The sequence below is a fragment of the Peromyscus eremicus genome, chromosome 10, assembly GCF_949786415.1.
Source record: "Peromyscus eremicus chromosome 10, PerEre_H2_v1, whole genome shotgun sequence".
NCBI classification, from domain to species: Eukaryota; Metazoa; Chordata; class Mammalia; order Rodentia; family Cricetidae; genus Peromyscus; species Peromyscus eremicus.
Window position 1 is genome coordinate 80,499,222 of NC_081426.1, and position 21,049 is coordinate 80,520,270.

The 21,049-nt window shown below is 39.6% G+C and overlaps 1 protein-coding gene and 1 long non-coding RNA gene across 3 annotated transcripts in view; one reads left to right on the forward strand and one right to left on the reverse strand.

Annotated features, from left to right (window-relative positions):
• The window catches only part of Adamts3 (ADAM metallopeptidase with thrombospondin type 1 motif 3), a 220,030-nt gene that overhangs the window by 55,205 nt on the left and 143,776 nt on the right, over positions 1 to 21,049 (reverse strand). The window lies entirely within an intron of this gene.
• On the forward strand, positions 1,011 to 20,432 carry LOC131920764 (uncharacterized). Its single transcript, XR_009381761.1, has 3 exons — positions 1,011 to 1,119; positions 11,268 to 11,332; positions 20,179 to 20,432. It is a non-coding gene; the product is annotated as an uncharacterized LOC131920764 (long non-coding RNA).

Here is a 21,049-nt window from a genome sequence, read left to right on the forward strand (position 1 = left end):
TGACATGTGGTAAGAAGAATAAAATAGTATGAAGAGAACAAATGGAGCAAAGCCAAGGAGGTGCAGTTTTATATGAGGTTTTCAAAAGAAGGGAGGGCACAGGTAGAGACCTCGAAAAGTGATAAAATAGTACACATGAATATCTACATTATATTTGCTTGAGATACTTGCTAACTTTTTACATGTACTCAGTACTATGCCTGAACATGGTCTGTCTCCAACAAGTTTGTGTGTTGGAAGCCGGTTCTTAACTGTGGTAGTAAAAGGTTTGAAATCTTGAAGAGGTGGGGCTCAGTTCACTGGAGCCATGTCCTGAGACAGGACTCTAAGAACCTAGCTATTCTCCGAATTCCTATATCAAGATGTCATTTCTTGTTCCCAACAATTGTCATCCACCATGACATGATGCACAGAAAGAGCCCTTGCCATAACAGCTGATGTGAATGCCATAGCCTTAAAACACCAAAATTGGGGTCTAAATAAACTTCATTTACGAGTGGCTTGCCTTGAGTATTTTGTTGAAGTAACAAAATCTGAGTAATATGTAAGTACATTGATATCTATCTTGCTGACTTTTTCAGAAAGCAGTTGCAAAACCTAAATAAGAATAGATTCAAGAATGTGGTAAGTGAATTTTAAGAATTGCTTTATGAAGGTCTTAAGGCACAGGACATGACAGTATGTTCTGTTCCTAAGACCATGCTATAGACTATCAATGATCAGCACACAGACACATAGGCCAGGGGCTGTTTCAACCTGAGCCACTGAGAGCAGAGAGCTTTTTCTGCCTGGCAGCTACAGAAGCTGTTAGGAGTGCTACCTAACTCTGAGAAGGATTTGAAGTGCCATTGCTAGTTCTGAAGAGAAGCCCATAGGATCAGAGAAAGGCTAGTGGCACACCTTAGTTGTCAATAACTGGCCAAAAAACAGACATTCCAGGACTACAAGAACAAGGAACAGAATTCTGCCAACATTCCGAACAATTCTACAATAGTATTATTAACCAGTGCCTCCAGATCAGAGATCAAGTCAGGGCTATCATTCCAGCTACTCTAGTAGGGAGGCTGAAACAGGACGGACACAAGAAAGTCCAAGGTCCTAACCAGGCCAGGCTACAGGGTGAGTTCAAAGCCAGCCTGAGCAATTTAATGAGAACTCATCTCAAAGGAAAAAGTAAGAAAGAAGTCTAGGGATATAGTTCATTGGTAGAGGTTCAGTCATTAGTAACACACACACATACACATACTCTGAGTCTACTTGGCTAGTTTTTGATTTTGGTTTTATGATGTACTAGACATAGAACTTGTCTAGGACCTCAGACTTCTGACCTACAAGAACCAAAAATGCTGGGTATAGCCTTAAGCCATTAAGGTTGTGACAACTGAAGTCCACAGTGAAGGAGTCATAAGGGAACTGAACGGGCTACGAGATGAGCTCCCAGTTCAGCAGTGCTGACCTCCCACTTGTGACTTGGGGAAAGCCACAAAGGCCAAGAGAGACAGAGAAGGTGCAGGGGAACGGGGAAAAGGGGAGGCAGATTTAAAAAAAATAACTTACAAGCTTTGAGAAACTATTTTTGCTTAATGGGGTTTTTAATGTTTTTGTCTGCTAATTCTAACATTCCTGTCAATTCTGGGCCGGTTTCAAAAAACTGCTTTTTGTCATTATTTATGGGTTGCATTTTTCTGCTGCTTTGCATACTTGGTAATTTTTGATTAAGCAAGCCAACATTGTAAATTTTATCTTTTTGGCTGCTGGATATATTTGTCTTCCTATAAATATTCTTGAGCTTCCCCTTGGATGCAGTTAAATGACATGAAAACAGTTTGTTCTTTTTGAGTGTTATGTGTAAGATTTATTAGGCAGAGCCAAAGTAGCCTCCATCTAGAGTTAATGACTGCTACTGAGGCACACCCATTCTGGGCATCCTCCAGTGCTGTGGGAATCCTGAGAAGCTACAGTCTGACCTGCAACATGTTGCTCCTTGTAGAAGTGGCACTGTTACCTCTACTCCAGTCAGGTGGGGATTTTCTAAGCTTTGCCTATTTCCACAAATGTGAGCACCAATCAGAACTCAGCTACAGAAGACAAAGGACTCTGTGTAGATCTGTAGAATTGTATCTTTGTGTCCATCCCTCTTCACTCATCTTCAGTCATGTGACTCTCAGCTCTGACGTCTCAGTTCTAGAAATTGTTCAGGCTTTACCTACATTCTCATTCCCTGAGACTCAGACTAGAAATCCTTAGGCCAGTAAGTCCAGGTATTCCTGAACACCCCACCCCCTCTTTTTTCAACCCTCATCTCTTGGAGTCATTCTGATTCACTGTTTGATATCCACTATCGTGTACATTGTTTTTTTTTCATATATTTTGTCCATTTCTGTTTGTTGCAAGCAGGAAGATGAGCTACTCTATGTGGTTCCATCTTGGCCAGGACTGGAAGGCCACTTGGATTTGGCTTTGCCATGAGTGTCTGGTGGCTTAGGAGTACTGGCTTTCTCTGTATCAGTAACATGACTTAGAATTCACAACCAGCATTTCCCTAGTGACTGCATATACAGTCTATTCAGATCTGTGGAAACCAGGTAACAGTGGAATGCTCAGCATAAGCCCTGGCAATATTCTCATAGTAAAAAGCAGGTTTGGTCAGATGTAAAATATTCGTGACCATGTGTTGACACTGACAGCATTGTGTAGAAAGCAGAGAAGTGAGGGCTGAGTGGCACTCAGTGAACCTCAAAGATTTATATTCACTTTTCTCATAAACAGACAGGAATTTTGTGGTTGATTAAAAACTATCTGAGCCAAAAGGTATTGTAAATGTATTTGGAGAAAACCTGCTTCCAAGAGTTGGGGGTGGTGCAGCCTGCTTAGGGGATACACAGCACAAACATGGAAGCCATTCAAGAAATGTCAACCATAACAAACACCTTAGTCCAAAGAATGGGATATTTGAAATATCTACTGACTATATTTGGCACTGCACTTTTTTAAAGAACCAGGCCTGTAAAAATCACATTCAGATGATAGAAAATTGAGGTGAGCCTTTAACAGTTGCTACAGTGGCGAAGGCAAGAATTTCATACATTCAGGTTCACTGTGGGCCCTCTCTTAAAGTCAACAAGAACAATAAGAAACTCAGAATGAACCTTCATGGAATAAGAAAGTGAGTAACAATGACTCATGGGACAAGTGGGTCCTCTTCTATCTAAATTCATGGTTTTATAATTTAAAAGATTTGTGGCAATTTTTACTTCAAAAATCTTTATTTTTTCAAGAATTTTATCTATGAATACTACATTTACATAATTTCCATGCCTTCTCCCCCTCCTCCAACTCCTTCAGTATCCCCACAACCCTCTCAAATTCAGAACCTATTTTTAATTAGTATTGCTACACACACACACACACACACACACACACACACACACACACACACATACCCTCTCAAGCCCTCCCTTCCCACTCGGCCCATTTCGTTTTGCTCTTATGTACCTGTGTTTAGGGCTGAGTATCTGGGACTGGATAAACTCATCAGGGAACTAGTCCCTGGAGAAAGCCTAGTCTCTCAGGGGCCTAGGTTAAGTACCAGCTGAGTGGATCCTGCAAGGGAGGAGAGGAACAGAAACAGTGCTTTATTACCCTTGAACAGCGTCTTGAGGGAACATCAGGAGACTTCATCTTTTTCTCCTGTTCTCTGACTTTTGCAACAATAACAGCACATGGGTGGGCCAATCTGCTTTCCCCTTCTGGGCAGCCATCCTAGATCCAAAGACTAGAAGCTACTCCTGCAATCCTTCCAAAAATTTAATGTGCATTTAATTCTTTACATTAAATCCTTTCATGCTTAAAATAGCTAGTGTGGTTTGAATTTCCTGGAACGGGACCTTGACATATATATGGTAAGTTATTTAACAAAACTGGCCTTCAAATGCATATCCATGCAGTAATAGGTTTGGGTTTCTTAGTTGTAAGATCCTCCCACCTTTGGAATTCTGTTTTTGTAATTCTTCACTTTTACAGAGTTTCTGGGAACCTCTATTTTCTCCTCCTGCATCCTTCAGGGATATCTGCAACTTGGCTAGCGGTTTCCTAGTCTCTTTATCTCTTTTACTAAGATCACCTATGACACACATTCATTAAATACACCAAAATCATAGGATGTGTGCAAGACAAAGGTAATAAACAGTTCGTTTATCCACTTAATATACACTGAACATCTACTACATGGCAGATGCTCTCAAGTCACATTTTTATACACTATGAGCTACTCTAAGCACTTGCTTAGACAAGTCCTAGAAGAGCATATATTTTGTCTGGTCTACAGTTTAACACATTCCACTCCCCACCACACCCCTCTCAATTTGGGGCCCAGTCTGTGAAGTTACTTCTGTACAGACCCAAGCTAAATCAAGATTTCAGTTGCCTTCTTCATAAGAGATTCTCTGCCTCCCTGGGCTATTTTTTTTCCAACAGTGTATCTGTACACATTCTCTTTACTCATGCAGTCATTCAACTCCACAGTTCATCCTTCTGCTTTTGAGGGATACTTTGGGATGGTTCTTCCTTGTAAGATTCTGTTCTTTTCACCCATTGGCTGAGAAGTTCATGATCTCTGTGCCCTGAGGACATTAAAGGACACTGACCCCACAGTGCCTTCCAGGATCTTTTCAAAGAATTACTTTACCTCACAGAATCAGCCCCTCTAACAATCTTGTATATTTCCAAGTACTAAAAAGCCTGAGATCATTTTTTATGGTATTTGACCTGTCATATCCATGCTGAAGTCTGGTAATTCTTTAGGTGTATTGTTTTTATAGTTGTCATCATACCAGCATTTCTATATCCAGTATCATACCCAGGTCTCTTCCAATTTTCTGCCTTCTATAATCATCCTAGATTTGACTGTTTAAATTATCCTCTTTATATGTTACTCCAAGAACGTCTAGTAATGATTTCCTTTTTCACTAGGGATATTTTGAAATTGGCCAAAAATTTAACCAAATACCCATATTCTGTATTATCTCCAATTGCACACTAGTTTTATTATTTCTTTAGAACAGTTAATCTGTTTTTCATCACCGTCATCATCATCATCATCATCTTCACCTCAACCACCACCCAAAACACCACCATTATTACCACCACCCTCATCACCATCATCACCACCACAAACTCTACTCTCACCATCATCATCACCATCATCACCACCACCCCTACTACCTCAACAAACTCTACTATCATATCATCATTACCACCACCACCACAAAATATCACCATCATTATCATCACCACCACCACCACTGTCAGCACCATTACTTGATTTCATTAGGCTACACAGTAGTTTGCCTGGAAAAAAAAAAAAGATATCTCAAAAAATCTTTAAAGAACAATTCAAAGTTTTCCCTATTTCACCTCATCTCATCATTCCCAGAACACTCATAACTAAAGTTCATAAAGTAAAAACTTTAGGCCCCCCATAAGGAAAATTCATTTGTTACATTTTTTCATTTAGTTCAACAGACATGAGAATAAGATCTTGGTAGAATAAAGAATCAAAGCACATAACATTACATAAGAAAACTAAAACTAGGGGTGTGCTGTAGAGTATTACAGCATAGTTAAGCTTAAATAAGGGGCCTGTGATGTATGAATTATGTGTGCGTGCGTGCATGTGTGTGTGTGTGTGTGTGTGTGTGTGTGTGTGTGTGTGTGAGAGAGAGAGAGAGAGAGAGAGAGAGAGAGAGAGAGAGAGAGAGAGTATAGCCGTGTGCGTGCCATGGTGCACATGGAGAGGTCACTGGAGGACCTCAGGTGCTGGTTCTTGCCTTCACCTTCTTTGAGATAAGACATCTATGCTGTTTTCCCACTGCATTTGCCAGAGGACTTAGCATGCAAACCTCAGGGGAGTCTACAATCTCTATTTCCCTTCTCCCTGTAGAAACGTTGAGATTGCGGGTATTCATGCTGTGCATTCAGCCTTTTGGGTTGGGTCTGGGGATCTGAACCCAGGTCCTCACGCTTGCCTAGCAAGTGCTTTTACTCACTCAGCCACTTCACTAACTGTAAATTTGCATACCATTGCCATATCTATGTTTGAATTCCTATAATAATTCCATGGCATTTTGGCTGAGAGACAAAAGTAAATGTTCCTGAAATGTAGAATATATTGGTATTTTTTAAAAAATTAAGAACTGAATCCACTTTTTAAATGGTAAATGTACTTAGAAAGTAATGTTGTTTAAAGCCTCTATGTCTTTGATTACTACTGTTACATATGTATGCACGCATGCATGTACGTATTTAGGGCTAGAGAGAGGAAAGGTAGGAGAAAAATTCAACTAAAATATTAAAAATAAAATAATTATGTTAATATATAGGAAGTCATCAATAAATGTCTGTTAAGCAAATAGGTAAATAACCAGTAAGTGAATTCGGTAGGTTTATAGAAAATGAAGACCGATTGATATTGTAATTGTTCAGATCTTGTTTAGGTAGTCACTTCTAGGAAACCCAGTCTCCCAACAGTCTTCTTGGTCCTCTCACTCTTACAATCATCCTACAGCTCTTCCGTGATGTTCTCTGGGCCCTAGGCGCAGTGGTTGTATTGTAGCTGTATCCATTGTGACAAGGATCCCCATGATCTACTGATATCTGCACTGTGTCTGGTTGAGGTTTTCTTTATGGTCTCCATTTGCTGTAGGGGAAGCTTCTTTGATGAGGGGTGAGAGCTACACCTGTCTGTATCAACAGACACGCTAATGTGGAAGTCTCACAGGCTCCAACCCCCAGATAAAGAATTACAGGCAACTAATGACTGCTGAGAGAGAATTAGCCTTACCCGGGGTGAGCCCCCTTCTTAGTCATGCAATACAAGATAGCTGCTGCAAGAAGGGGAGACATTCTCTTGAGTAATGTAGCCACTGGTAAGTTACCCATGGTCCTGAAAATAACATCCACCCACCCATGCTCATGGCAAGTAACTGTAATTAAATTCACTGGGTAACTAAATAAATGAGACATCAAAGGGGACTAATTACGAAGAGAACAGGCATCAGCAGGAGTGGAAAAGAGGACTAGAGAAGGGTAATGAGGTGAACGTGATCAAAATAAATTATATGCATGTATGACAATTAAGATGGATTATTGTGTATAATATATGCTAATAAAAAGGGAAACTAACCCAATTTACATATCCAAGGGTGGGCACACAGCTCTGTTAATGTTGTAATACACAGAGTCATACAAAATTATACAGGTCCAGTATCTCTAATTGGTGGATAAAAAACAAAAACAAAAAAAACCCCTGAAGCTTTTTGGAACATTTTAGATATTAGATTTTTATGTTAGGGCTTGAGACATTTGTCCTGGAAAACCTATGCAAATATCCCAAAGTCTTAAAATATCCCCAAGTCTTAAACATTCCTAGTATCAAGCACTTTGGATTAAAGGATACTCAACCTGAATCACACGATATTTTACATTTTGCATAAAAATTTACCAAACTCAGTTATTTATCACCATTCATTTTTCACTGCCAGTTTGCCTACTCATTAGAATTTTTAACACCCTATGATAGGTAGTTTTGTGTCAACTTGACATAAGCTGAAGTCATTTAGGAAAAGATAACCTCAACTAAGAAAATGTCCCCATCAGGTCAGCCTGTGAGGAAGCCTATGATGCATTTTCTTGATTGATAATTGATGTAGGAGGGGCTAGTTCACTGTGGGTGATGCCATCTCTGAGCTGGCAGTCATGGGTGCTATAAGAAAACAAAATGAGCAAGCCAGGAGGATCAAGCCAGGAAACAGCACTATGCACCATGTACTGTGCATCTACTCATACCTCCGGGTTCCAGGCCTTGACTTTGTGTCCTGACTTTCTGGATAATAGACCATAGACCCCAGTATGTCTTTTGCTTCTGCTGTGATTTTACATGTTTGCTGCTGCTATCTTTCTCTGGTATCTGGCATGGTGTGAATGAGTATGGGGAGATCCCCACTGCCTATAATGTAGTGTGTTTATCTCATGAAAACATCCTGTTCCACTGGGCATTTTTACCTGTGGATTATCATGAAGATGATTCTGTCCTAAGCTATACTGCCTGATTGATAATAATATTAGTTTATACAGAGTTTTGATAAATAAAAATATATACAAAGAAGTGTCACACAGCTAGAACACATGAGCTTAGGCCAGGGAAACTCAGTAAGGCCAGGCAACAAGAACAAAGCCTAATTATCATTAGCTGACGTGCCTTTCTTGCTGGAATTGGTTGATGACAAAAGGTGATGATTAATTCCTTGTACCCATTCCTGTCCTCAATCTCCTGATATAATAAACTATTGATGAGTGTGTATGTACCCTAAAGATTTAAAGTAGAGCTGACTGATTCTTTTTTTTTTTTTTTTGTTTTTTTTTTTGTTTTTCGAGACAGGGTTTCTCTGTGTAGCTTTGCGCCTTTCCTGGGACTCACTTGGTAGTCCAGGCTGGCCTCGAACTCACAGAGATCCGCCTGGCTCTGCCTCCCGAGTGCTGGGACTAAAGGCGTGCGCCACCACCGCCCGGCTGATTCTTTTTTTATATATAAAAGTTTAGGTTTGTGATTCCTTTAAGATTCCTTATAAGATTACCTTTCAAGATAAATAATAAAGTAATTGGCCCTTTCTTTGTAACTGCAAATTGCTGCCTGCCAATAACAGACCTGATTAATCTATAACACATTGCTTGGGTATGAATGTATGTAGGTTCTTGAGATAATTTGTTTTTCACCTGTAATACATGTTTAATGTTTAATCATGTTAGGGAGATGAAAAACATGTTTGTACTTGTATTCATCATAATCATTCACTTGAAAAATAGATATAACCACACTGTAATTCCTACATTGCTTGAAAAACTTTGTTGGTGTATATAAGCTGTAGAAAAAATTTTACAGTAGAAAGAATAGAGAATAAAGAAGGAAACCATCAAGACAGACTGTGAGTATCCTTTCCCCTAACCTCCTCAGATAGAAAAGTCTAGTATGTGCTAACTCTGTGGATTCCTTTCAAGCTCTGTGCTGCTGGAGGATGGCCCCTCAGGCAGCAGTAATCCAACATCCATGAAGTCATACTACATAGACAAAAATCCTCAAACAACATTCTAAAAAACCTGTGCATGTGCATGCACATGTATGTATGGTTTATGTGTAGTTCCTCAGTACATTCATCTGAAAAAATAAAATTAAAGCCAGATGAAATATATCTACTGTCAGGTGGTGGTGGTGCATGCCTTTAATTTCAGCACTTGGGAGGCAGAGGCAGGCAGATCTCTGTAAGTTTGAGAATAGCCTGGTCTACAGAGCTAGTTCCAGGGCAGCTAGGGCTACACAGAGAAACCCTGTCTTGTAAAACCATACACACACACACACACACACACACACACACACACACACACACACACGGTTATCTTATATACATATACTTATCTTACTCTGTGTGTAGGAACATATACAAGGACAAGATGGTGAAAGATAACTGATATTACATACATATTGAATAAACACACACATCCCTCTTATGACACATCAACTTTACTCCTGTGTAAAAAAAAAAGAAGCCCATATATAAACCTATCCTTATACATAATAAGAATACCATAGCTATGTATGAGACCTAAAACTGGAAATTGGGTTGGATGAATAAGTTGTCATAAAATTTCATTATACAAGAGAAACTACTTGCTATTATATGAAACAAGATACACCTAATATACATCCATGTGAGTTGCCCAAACAGTGAACACCATATTATTTAATTTTTGTATTATATATATTAACTTCATGAAAAACCAAACTACAGTACATTGATAGAGGAGTGATTATACAAAGTAAGCCTGTGGAATAAAGGACAAGTTTTATAACTTAATATGCATGGATGAGAATATAAGAATTCATAGGGTTAAATACTGAAGTTATAGTTAAAAAAATCTTATGAACTGCTAGCGTTCCTTTAAAAAAATTACAAATCAGTTCTGTCACATGCCAAAGACCTTCTTTGACACACAAACAACTGTGGTGCAGTGCAGGACTTAAAAAAGTAGCAGAGAGCATTATATATTTATACATCAAAATTGATGAAAAATGTTTGATACAAGTATAGCTTATAAGACATACACAGATGGCTTCACTCCTCCAAAAAAGTGATTTGATAGCAAAACCATCATAAGTCAAATCAAAGAAATTACTTCCAGGGGTCAATGTCTGGATAATGCAAGCCTCGCTACCATACATAGAACATGTGCAGGATTTTGCCAAAGATAGCTATGAGATCGTGCTCCTAAAGACCTCCTCTTCACACTAAATCATACAAACGATGTTGATATTTATGCATGCTAGAGAGTGACTCAGTACACATTATAATTTTTCAGTTAAAGCAGCTGTCATGATAGCCAATATTAAAGGGAAAATATGCAAGAAAAACAGTTGTCTCTCCAATATTTTTGTGTGCTTGAGTCACTAAGTTCTCAAGGTTCGCACCCAAATACCTTATCACATTAAGTTGGAAGAGGTCTCCTAGGGCCTGCATTTTCGTAATTACTCTAGGAGATATTGAAATGTTAAGCTGGATAGTCGAATTAACTACCATAATTTGTAATGCAAGCTAGCCATTTTCAGATACGTATTTGTTTTAACGCTGTGATTGAGTTATTCTGTGGTATTAACTGGCCTGGATGATAGATCTTAATACTGTTCCATATTAAACTGCACACTGTCTTATCCTCCAAGAAATGACTGAACTTTAGACCCTTTCTCTGAGTGGGTGCTCCAGTGCAGCAGAGCTAACCTGGTACAATCTAAGAAGAAAAGGGCATGAAGAGTAAAGAGGACCTAGTGGAAGAGAAGACAAACAGGGTATCGAGGAGCTGGAAGATGGGGAGGAGTTCTGTGAAATGCTTCCGGGCATTATATTGCTATCTCAACCATAAACACATAGCAGCTCTAGTTACTTGCACAAGATCTATGCAAGATCAAGTAGGTCCAAATCCTAGCACAATGAGATAGATGATCAGAAGATTTCCAGGTCCCGCCCCATACTGACATGCTATTGGCCATGGATAGAAGCTAGGAGAGGGACAATCATTTTCTATTGAGGATGTGGCCACTGGTAGATTTCCCATTGATGGATCCACACCCATGCACACATGAGCAGCAACACACACACACTAGTATAAATGCATTTACTTTTAAGTAACCAATAGGTTTGATGTTTACTTTGTTTTCAAAGATCAAAGGGATGATCTTGAAAGCCCAGACATGGATCAGAGAGCAAGAAAGCTGTGTGATAAATAGGTAAGTAGATGTAGCAGAGAAAATGTACTGTTTAATAAACTCCATGGGAAAACATATTACATTAATGGAAAATTTAAATAGAAGCTTCATATGAAACATGATAACAAAGCACACTGTTTAAAGTCTAAAAATGAAAAGAAAAAACTGACAACAGCATGGAACTAGAAGAGGAACATATGCAAAATCTGCAGGAGGAACTCTCCAAGAACACAAGTAAATGTTGTCCCTATGGTATCTGGTGAAATTAGTAGTTACCATAAAGTAATTAATGCAGAGAAAGTTTGCTAGAGAAGGTCATGGTGATGACCTTGAAAGGGTAAGATACATACTTCAAGAATTTGTAATATATCCCATTGAAATATTGGTGATGCTTGATTAACATTAAAAACTATTATTTTTCATGAGAATTTGCCCACCACACTACAATATAAGCAAACTTGAAAAGTCAGGAAACCTAGGTCTCATCAACTCTCTGTGATCAGTGAACAAAGGACTCAAAAATATGAAATACTCCAAAATCAAAAGAAAAATATTAGAAGGATATCTGTCCAGAGAATTTGCCTTTTTATATTTCATCTTTCTGAATTTCTTTCTTTTACTAAATTGAATTTATTTTAAAATTTCATATATGTACTGTATTTAATACATGCTCTTCAAAATAAATGAGGGAGAAAAGATATGCAATTCCTCAAGAATGATTGTCTATTGTGTAAAAGAAATTATGCCACTTCCAGGAAGCCTTTTCAAAATAATAGCACCAGCCATGCTTGGTGATGCATGCCTTTAGTCCCAGAGCCCTGGAGGCTTAGGCAGGTGGACCTCTTGAGTTTGAGTCTTTCCTGGTCTACCTAGTGAGTTCCAGGCCAACAAGGGCTAAAAACATTCCTATATTATACTCTTTATACTGTATTCTGAACTCGTTTTCTTCCCAATTAATAAAAAACGTTGAGAAACTGACCTCTGTTTTACACCTGTAAGCACTGGCAGTGCCCACAGAGCCAAGGACTTAGCATGTGAGGGGTCTGTCCACTACAGTGTGCTTGAAGAACTTCATACTTACCGAGGAAAAAAACCAAGGACAAGAGCAATGGGGAGGTGGAAGACGAAAAGTATAAAATGTTTTGGAATGAATGATAGTGCATTAAATTTTGGGAGTGTAGACATGGGTGTGTCTAGAGAGAAAATGTACTTAACCTCTGAGCCATCTCTCCAGCTGGCCACACTAGTGGAAGCCCATGAACTGTGGACTGGTGGCTGTAGAGCCCCCATGGGACTGGACTAGGCCCTCTGGATACTGAAGACAGTTGTTTGGCTCAATCTGTTTGGGGGGCACCCAGGCAAGGGGATCAGGATCTGTCCCTGGTCTATGGGTAGGCTTCTGGAATCCAGTGCCTGTGGTGTGACACCTTGCACAGCCTTGGTGCAGTGGGAAGGGGCTTGGACCTGCCTAGGCTCAGTGTGCTGGGCTTTGCTGACTCCCCATGGGAGACCTCCATCTGGGGGATGTGGGGATATGGGGTGGCTTGGCTGGAGGGGTGGGAGGAGGGAGGAGGGGGGGGTCTGTGGATAGCATGTGGAGTGAGTAGAAAATTCTTTAATAAAGAAAAATGGCCGGGTGGTGGTGGCGCACGCCTTTAATCCCAGCACTCGGGAGGCAGAGCCAGGCAGATCTCTGTGAGTTCGAGGCCAGCCTGGGCTACCAAGTGAGTTCCAGGAAAGGCACAAAGCTACACAGAGAAACCCTGTCTCGAAAAACCAAAAAAAAAAAAAAAAAAAAAATGAAAAAAAAAGAAAATGTAATGGTTTGAATGCCTAAGTTAGGAAAAGAGAAAATGGTGACCACCAACTTCTATTAATCTCAAGAAGAAAGACATGAAAAAAAGCCATTCACTACAGAAGATAAAGAGCTGTGGAAAGACTGATAAAATACTGAAGACATCTACAACATCTAATTAGAGAAAGTTAGTAAATTAGAGAAAGTCTTGTTACAGATAAACAAAAAGCTGAAAGCAAGTTTCTTAATTCAGAGACTATGTGAAAACATTTGTCAAAGTTTTACAATTTGCAACAAATCAACAAACTTCTTTTAAAAGGCTGCTTACTAAAATGACATCAAATAGAAATTGTAGAAGGCATTTGGAGTTTCTATTAAAAATCTTTCCAAAAACGTAATATTAGACAGCTAATGATAATTAATAAATGAATTTAGTATAGAAAATGGATAGAAAGCCAATATAAATATTGTCATGTGCACTAGAAAAAATATTTTAAAGATAGAATTCATAACATCAAAACTAGATGGCCACCAGTAGACCTTACAAAAGATGTGTGATAGTTATATACAAAAACTTATAAACTCCATTGACAAAAATAAGAAAGGCCTAAATAAATAAAAATGAGCAATGTTCATAGTTTTGAAGTTTCATTATTATCAAGATAAGAATTCTCCTTAGATTGATTTGCAAATTTGATACAATCCCATTAAAATTTTATTGTTTTTCATTTTTGTTGTTTTTTAGAGCTAGAATGCCCATTAAAAAATTACACAGAAAAAGAAAGATCCAGAATGTCCATAGCAATTAGAAAAAGTAGCATATATTTAAATTAGTTACACCTACACACATCAAAATTTATCACAAAGGTCAAATAGTTAAAACAGGGCCACACTGATACAAAGATTGGCAGAGAGCCCTGAAGGGAGGCACATGCAGATGGCCCCATCACAGGCAAGGTGACACTACCATGAAATAGCAAGAGAATTCCATTTCAGTAAAAGGTCATGGGATATCTCCCACCAAAACCAAAAATCAATAGAAGATCATTTGTAAGTATAAACAATGGAAGAAACACAGACATACAGACATACATTTAATTGAAAATATGGGCTATCTTTATAAGCTAAGATAGACACAATATTTTAAAAGGCCATTGTATAACTGTAAAAAGAATCCGATAACTTCCTTTATAATGCCTGTTTACCTAGAAGCATTGAAAAAACAAGATGAAAGACCATGTGAAAAATTATATTTGAATACAGATAATACCTGCAAAAAATGCTCATATGTGGAATTCTTGTTCTACAGCAGCAACAAAAATAGTCATTCCATTGGGAACCTGAGTGAAAGACTAGAATAGGCAACTCATTGAAATCATCACACAAATAACCAACAAATAAGATGCTCAACTTCAACAGTCATTGAAGACATACTAACCAAAACCACAGTATCACTACACAATCCCTAACTGAATAATAGCAACAACAGGTAAAGCATCAGTAAGTTTCAGAAGACACTTGAGCAATGAAATATTTTAGTAAAGCTACCCTGAACATTGGAAGCATCCATAAAATATTTTGGTAAAGCTACCCTGAACATGGGAAGCATCCCCTCAAGCTCAATCCTGTCACAGATTATTTATTATACATTTAAATTAATATAATGACATTATTTTACCCCTCCCCATTCTTCCCTCCAGCCCCTCCCAAGTCTCCTTCCCTCCAACTCCTTCAGGGTGCCCCCTCACTTTCACGTTAATAGACTCCTTTACTGTGATTACTAATGTTACACATAAGTGTTTTTCTATGTGCATAAATGTACAAAATGCAACCTGCTGAGTTCATTTTTGTTATCTGTGTGTCTATGGTTTTAGTGATGGCCCCTGTGCATTGGGTAACCAATTAAGGGGCTCATCCCTGGGAGAGCTAATTTATCTTCTCCCTGAAGCCATTGGTTGTCTGTTGCGCTTTTCTGACATAGATTTTCATTCTTACACTCAACAAAAATGCATGTGCACCCCAAAATGAGAACCAAACTGTTCATAGCAGCCCCATTAATAATAGCTAAAATTGGAACAGCCCAGTCTTTGACAAGAAAGTAGATATGGAAATGTATATACTGCATGGAAAGTTGAAAATAGGACAAATGAACCCTACACAAGTGTGAATTTCATAAAGATAACTTCAAGTAAACAAAGCTAGTCAGGATCTGTGTGATAGGATTCCACTTATCTAACACTCAGAGCATCCCAAACTACCTTATTGTGCTTAAGGTTCAAACAGTGGTGAAGGAAATATGAGGGTCATTAATGATGTTCTATGTCTTCTCTAAGGAGAAGGCACTCAGCCGGGCAGTGGTGGCGCACGCCTTTAATCCCAGCACTCGGGAGGCATTGCCAGGAGGATCTCTGTGAGTTCAAGGCCAGTATGGTCTGCAGAGTAAGATTCAGGACAGGCACCAAAACTCAGAACTCTATCTGAGAAAACCAAATTAAAAAAAAAAAAAAGAAAAAGGAGAAGACACTCTAGAAAAACATGAAGCCATGTGAGGAATTTATGCAGACGGCCGACTTTCTGCCCAATAAAATGAGTAGTGTGCTAGGGTAAAGACACGGCTCATTTCTTTACTTTCCAGATCATGTGTGGAATTGAGAATCTAAAAACAAAGCTGTCAAAGCTTAGTCAGGCATGTGGTTACACACATGTTACACCAGCACTTGGGAGGCAGAGGCAGGAGCATGGCTCAGAGTTGTAGCCAACTTGATCTATAGTGCGAGTTCCAAGCTGGACAGGTTTTATTATTCAAGATCTTGTTTCAAAAAGCCAAAACAAAAAATTTTTTTTCCCAAAGCTTGTGGCCACTTGACCAGTATATAAAGGAAAAGCACATGCTTTCTAAGTTGTTCTGTGATGTTTTTCATTCTAACATTAAAAACATGTTTTTATTTAATTAAAAACCCAGTGCCAATCTATGTGCTATACTGCATTTTTGGAAATTGATCCGTGTCTGCTGGTACAGGATCCCTATTATTATCTTCTTGCTGTGTTTGGAATCATACAAACCAAGAGTCATTTTTAGAATTAAGCGGCTAACTCAGAAGCAAAGAACACCAGTCACAAGGGATTATCTCATTCAGGACTGCAGCAGAGCTATTACACATGTGAATTATTAAAAAATTGAACAGTTTTATATGGCAAAAGGAAGAAGAGGGTTATAAATAGAAGAAAGTAAAAGATGTCACTAATTATTAACCAGGCAATATGAAAATAAACCCTTCCATAAATAGATTTTTATATTTTTTCCTTACGCTAAACTTTCTTCCACTTCTGTTTCTTCCATCCTGTCCACACTGGTGGATTATTTATTGCTATTTCAGTTATATATTTCAAGAGAATGAGGTGACTGATTATATTTTTTGCATAGTTCCTTGGTTTAAAACGCTGTGAAAGGAATTTATTTTTAACTGTGGAACTTGTTACTATGACATCGAAAAAATGACAACAGAAATGGATAGCGAAGGAGTGAGCACTCCCAACACCTTGAATTCTAGCAAGGAGAATGACCTCAGTCTTCTTGCCTCTGACACAAGCAATTACACTCGCAGATGAAGGAAGGCATTTCTGCAGCACCTCAGAAGCCACACCCAAGCTTTCTGGTGTGGACTTTTCATGATCCCTTTCAGAAAAGCCTCCCATACCTCACCAGTGACCACAGGAAAGAGACAATTGTTCTTTCTTGTTGTGAGTTCTGAGCTGTTGGCCCTAAAATATTTCCTCCCTCTATGTTTCTTCTTGATCCCCATCTCCTGGCTACCCATTTTATTACCAGTTTCTCTGCACTGTTTCTAGAATTATCTCACCCTTGAGAATTCATGCAAGGCACTGCCTCTCTTCCTCTCTACTATGACTCAGTAAACTGGCCTCTGGCAGTCCTAAGTATAGACTCAACTTCATCCCTGTGAGGCAGCGAATTGGTTCAGCACGTCTGACAAGGAATGGCCACAGGTGGCTAAAGCATTTCTGGGGGGTACGGTCCATTCAATTCAACAAGCAGTTCCTGAGAGCCTACTATGTGCCTAGCCTACCAGATTCAAGAAAGCAAATGAGTAAAACAGAGACTCCTGGCCCTTCCAGAGCTTAGATCTGAATGGCAAAGGCAGAGCCTAAGTGAGTAACTATACTGATACATGATTGTGAACTATAATGACTTCTGAGCAAGAGAAGTCCATGCTATCCCCACAGTACAAGATGGTTGGCCTGACCTAGTTGGCTGGGTCAGGAAAGGTTCCCAAAGAAGGGGTGTTCATTCAGCATCTAAAGAATAGACACCAAGCAGTGGGCCCATCAGTCTGGGACATGAAAAATCAGGGTCAAGTTTTGTGTCCACATGGGAGATGTCCCTCACACTGTAGGACTATCGGATCATTAGGCAAGAAAAAGGAATGGAGAAAACTTTGAACTTTTGATAGTGAGAAGAAAATTAAAATTTACTCAAGTGCAAGAATTCTCTCCCTTCAAAGGAGAAAAAAATATCGCCCAAATCTTGTGCCTCCAAAAAGGAAAGAGGACTCAGAATTCTGATTATAAGACTGTGTGGCTTAAGTGTATATAAGAAAATACAGATGATACAAAGGAAAAACACACAGTTTATATGGGGGAAAAAGGACAAGATACAACGTTATAAAACAGATACAATACAGAAAAAAAAAACAGAGAAGAGTTAAGACAAACGCTGAAGACCACCTGGCAATCTCAACTTGACTTTCTAGTCCCCAGGTTCCAATGTATCACCTATGACGTGTGTGAGCACGTGTGCACTGTCCCAGAAATCAAGTGTCAGAAATAACCATCCTGGACTGTTTGGACTGTTACATGAAAGGCCATGTGCTGAGCAACTTAAAAATATAAAAATGCCTTGCTCATACTACTGAAGCCACAAAAGATCCAGGTTCTAGCAAGCTGTGACTACTGAGGGCTCATTCCTCATGAATGGCACCTCAGTGTCCTTATGTGAAGGGAGCATGTGTGCTTTGGTCCTTGTATGTATAAGAGCACTAATTTCATTCATGAAGGTGGAGAGTTCTTGATCTAATTGCTGTCCAAAGACCATCTCATTCATAAAAATCTCTATGAAAAGTCTACATGAAACCCATAAAAGCCCACATGAAACCTTCATGAACAAATAGTGTTCCTACTAAAGTAACCCATCATTTCCATAGGAAATAGTGATGTCCCCCAACAGCAAGCACAGAACACTGGGCATAATGAATGAAGTATTTAGCAAACCCAGTACCGTTAAGTTGAATAGTTTCAATTCAGCCTACAATCAAATGGCTAGCCTTCCCACCCCATATTCATTAGAAAATGTGCTAGGGAGACTTGTGGGTTCTCTGTTTGAAGTACTATTACATATAAAGGTCAACCAATAAGGTCCAAACAAAAAGGCACAGTGTTTGAGGAAATACCTTCCCTAGATAGGGAAACAAACTGAAAAACACGAACTAACCAGCCTCGGGAAAGCCATAAAGTACAGAAACAAGCCACCTATAGGAAAAGCACTGAGCAAATCATGGCCCACCTAAACTAATGGAAGGCTTGGTCACCACTCCACAGATTTTTGATGGCAACAGAAAACAGAGAGATCCACTGCTAAGGCAAAAGGAGTGCATAATATGAGGAAGTAAAATAAGATACTGAAAAAGAACATAGAATTATGACATGTCCTATGTGGGGCAGACTAAGTAGGAGAACACAAAATAAGATATATGTTGACATTGTGCACAAATTGACTTTTAATCAGAATTTGTTGGATATCTTTTGTTCCTAAAATGACAGTGTTTTTTGTACCTTCACAAAGAGTAAATGCAAGAAGAATAAATAGTCAATGACATCAGCAAACATTTCAACCCATCAAGTAATGGAAGGCCCTTTTGGAAAAGGAGCCAGCCCAACAAACAAATGGTAAACAGGAGAGGGGGGAGTACTAGAGTGTGAGTACTGTTCTTTTACTTTTATCTGGAACGAAGTTTGGATTTCCACAAGATGACCCATTTGAATGGAACTGAGCCAAGAGCAAGGCTTACTTATCATAATTACAAAATTTCTTGTATAACAAACACTTAAACTTTATCCATTACATAGAAATCTACTCCTTTTTATAAAAGATTGTGGTGGTTTGAATAAGAAGGGCCCCCAGAGGCTCATATACTTGAATGCTTAGTCACCAGGGAGTGGCACTATTTGAAAGGATTATAAGGATTAAGATGTATGTATCATTCGGGCTGGGTTTTGGAATTTCAAAAGCCCATGCCCATGCCCAGAGTTTCTCTCTTTGCCTGTGGATCAGGATGTAGCTCTCAACTACTTCTCCAGCACCATGCCTGCTGCCATGCTTTCTGCCATGATGATAATAGACTGAACCTCCGAAACAGTAAGCAAGCCCCCATTAAATGCTTTGTTTTCTAAGAGTTGCCTTGGTTACAGTGTCTCTTCACAACAGTAGAGCAGTGACTAAGACAGAAGCATACCTGCAATTATAGACCGTGATTTCTCATTTAAGTTCTTGGGTTAAAGAGAAGGAAGGAAAAACAAAACAAAACAAAACAAAAAACAAACAAACAAAAAAAATCATTGTAGTGGGTAGCCATTCCAGGTTTTTTTTTTTCAATTTTTTTTTCAATTTTATTTTACAATACAATTTGGTTCTACATATCAGCCATGGATTCCCTTGTTCTCTCCCCTCCCGCCCCCCTCACCTTCCCCCCAGTCTACCCCCCCATTCCCACCTCCTCCAGGGCAAAGCCTCCCCCATGGACTGAGATCAACCTGGTAGACTCAGTCCAGGCAGGTCCAGTCCCCTCCTCCCAGGCCGAGCCAAGCGACCCTGCTTAAACCCCAGGTTTCAAACAGCCAACTCATGCAATGAGCACAGGACCCGGCCCCACTGCCTGGATGCCTCCCAAACAGATCAAGCCAATCAAATGTCTCACCCATTCAGAGGGCCTGATCCAGTTGGGGGCCCCTCAGCCATTGGTTCATAGTTCATGTGTTTCCATTCATTTGGCTATTTCAGCTTTGACCTGGAAGTTCTAATCCCCATTGAGGCTTCGGTAACTGTCACGCCTACAAGGCGGGGCTGAGAGAGGATGCTGAAGACCCGAGATCCAGATGCATGGGCTCTCTTGGTTCCTGGACCCTGGACGCTGGAGCTAGACTGAGCAGAGTTCTCCAGAGACCACCATCGGACTGCGCCACATCTTTCCCAGACCCTGTTACCTATCCCTTCACTTGTAAGTTACCCCACAAAATAAACCTCCCTTTTAACTACGTGGAGTGGCCTTAATAATTTCACCAATACAACATTATTAAAGGCAGGAAATTATGATTCAGTGGTTGAGTGCTTGACTTGCATGCACAAGGCCCTAAGTTCAATTTTGAATACACATACACAAACCCCGCCCACCCACCCACACACACACACTTCATTGAAACTGATGAAAGGAAAAGGGAAACACCGACTAAGTGCTCTGTATTGAGAATTAGACAAAAGAAATAAACACCACAGCTGACTCTTGTTCTAGTTTGTTTCCCTCTTGCTGTGACAAAACACTGACCAAAAATTACTTCTGGGGAGAAAGAATTTACTTCAACTTACAGGTCACAGTGTATCTTCAAGGGGGCTCAGGACAGACACTCAAGGCAGGAACTGAAGCAGACAGAGCCCATGAGGAACACTGCTTGCTCTCCATGGCTTGCTCAACTTGCTTCTTTATACAACCCAGGACCACTAACAGTGGGCTGGTCCCTCCCAATGCATCATTCATCAAGAAAATGCCTCAAAGGCATGTCCCCAGGACAATCTGATGGAGGCAATTCCTTAACTGAGGTGAGTCTCTCTCTTCTCGGATAATGCTTGCTATCTTAAATTGACAGCAACTAACCCC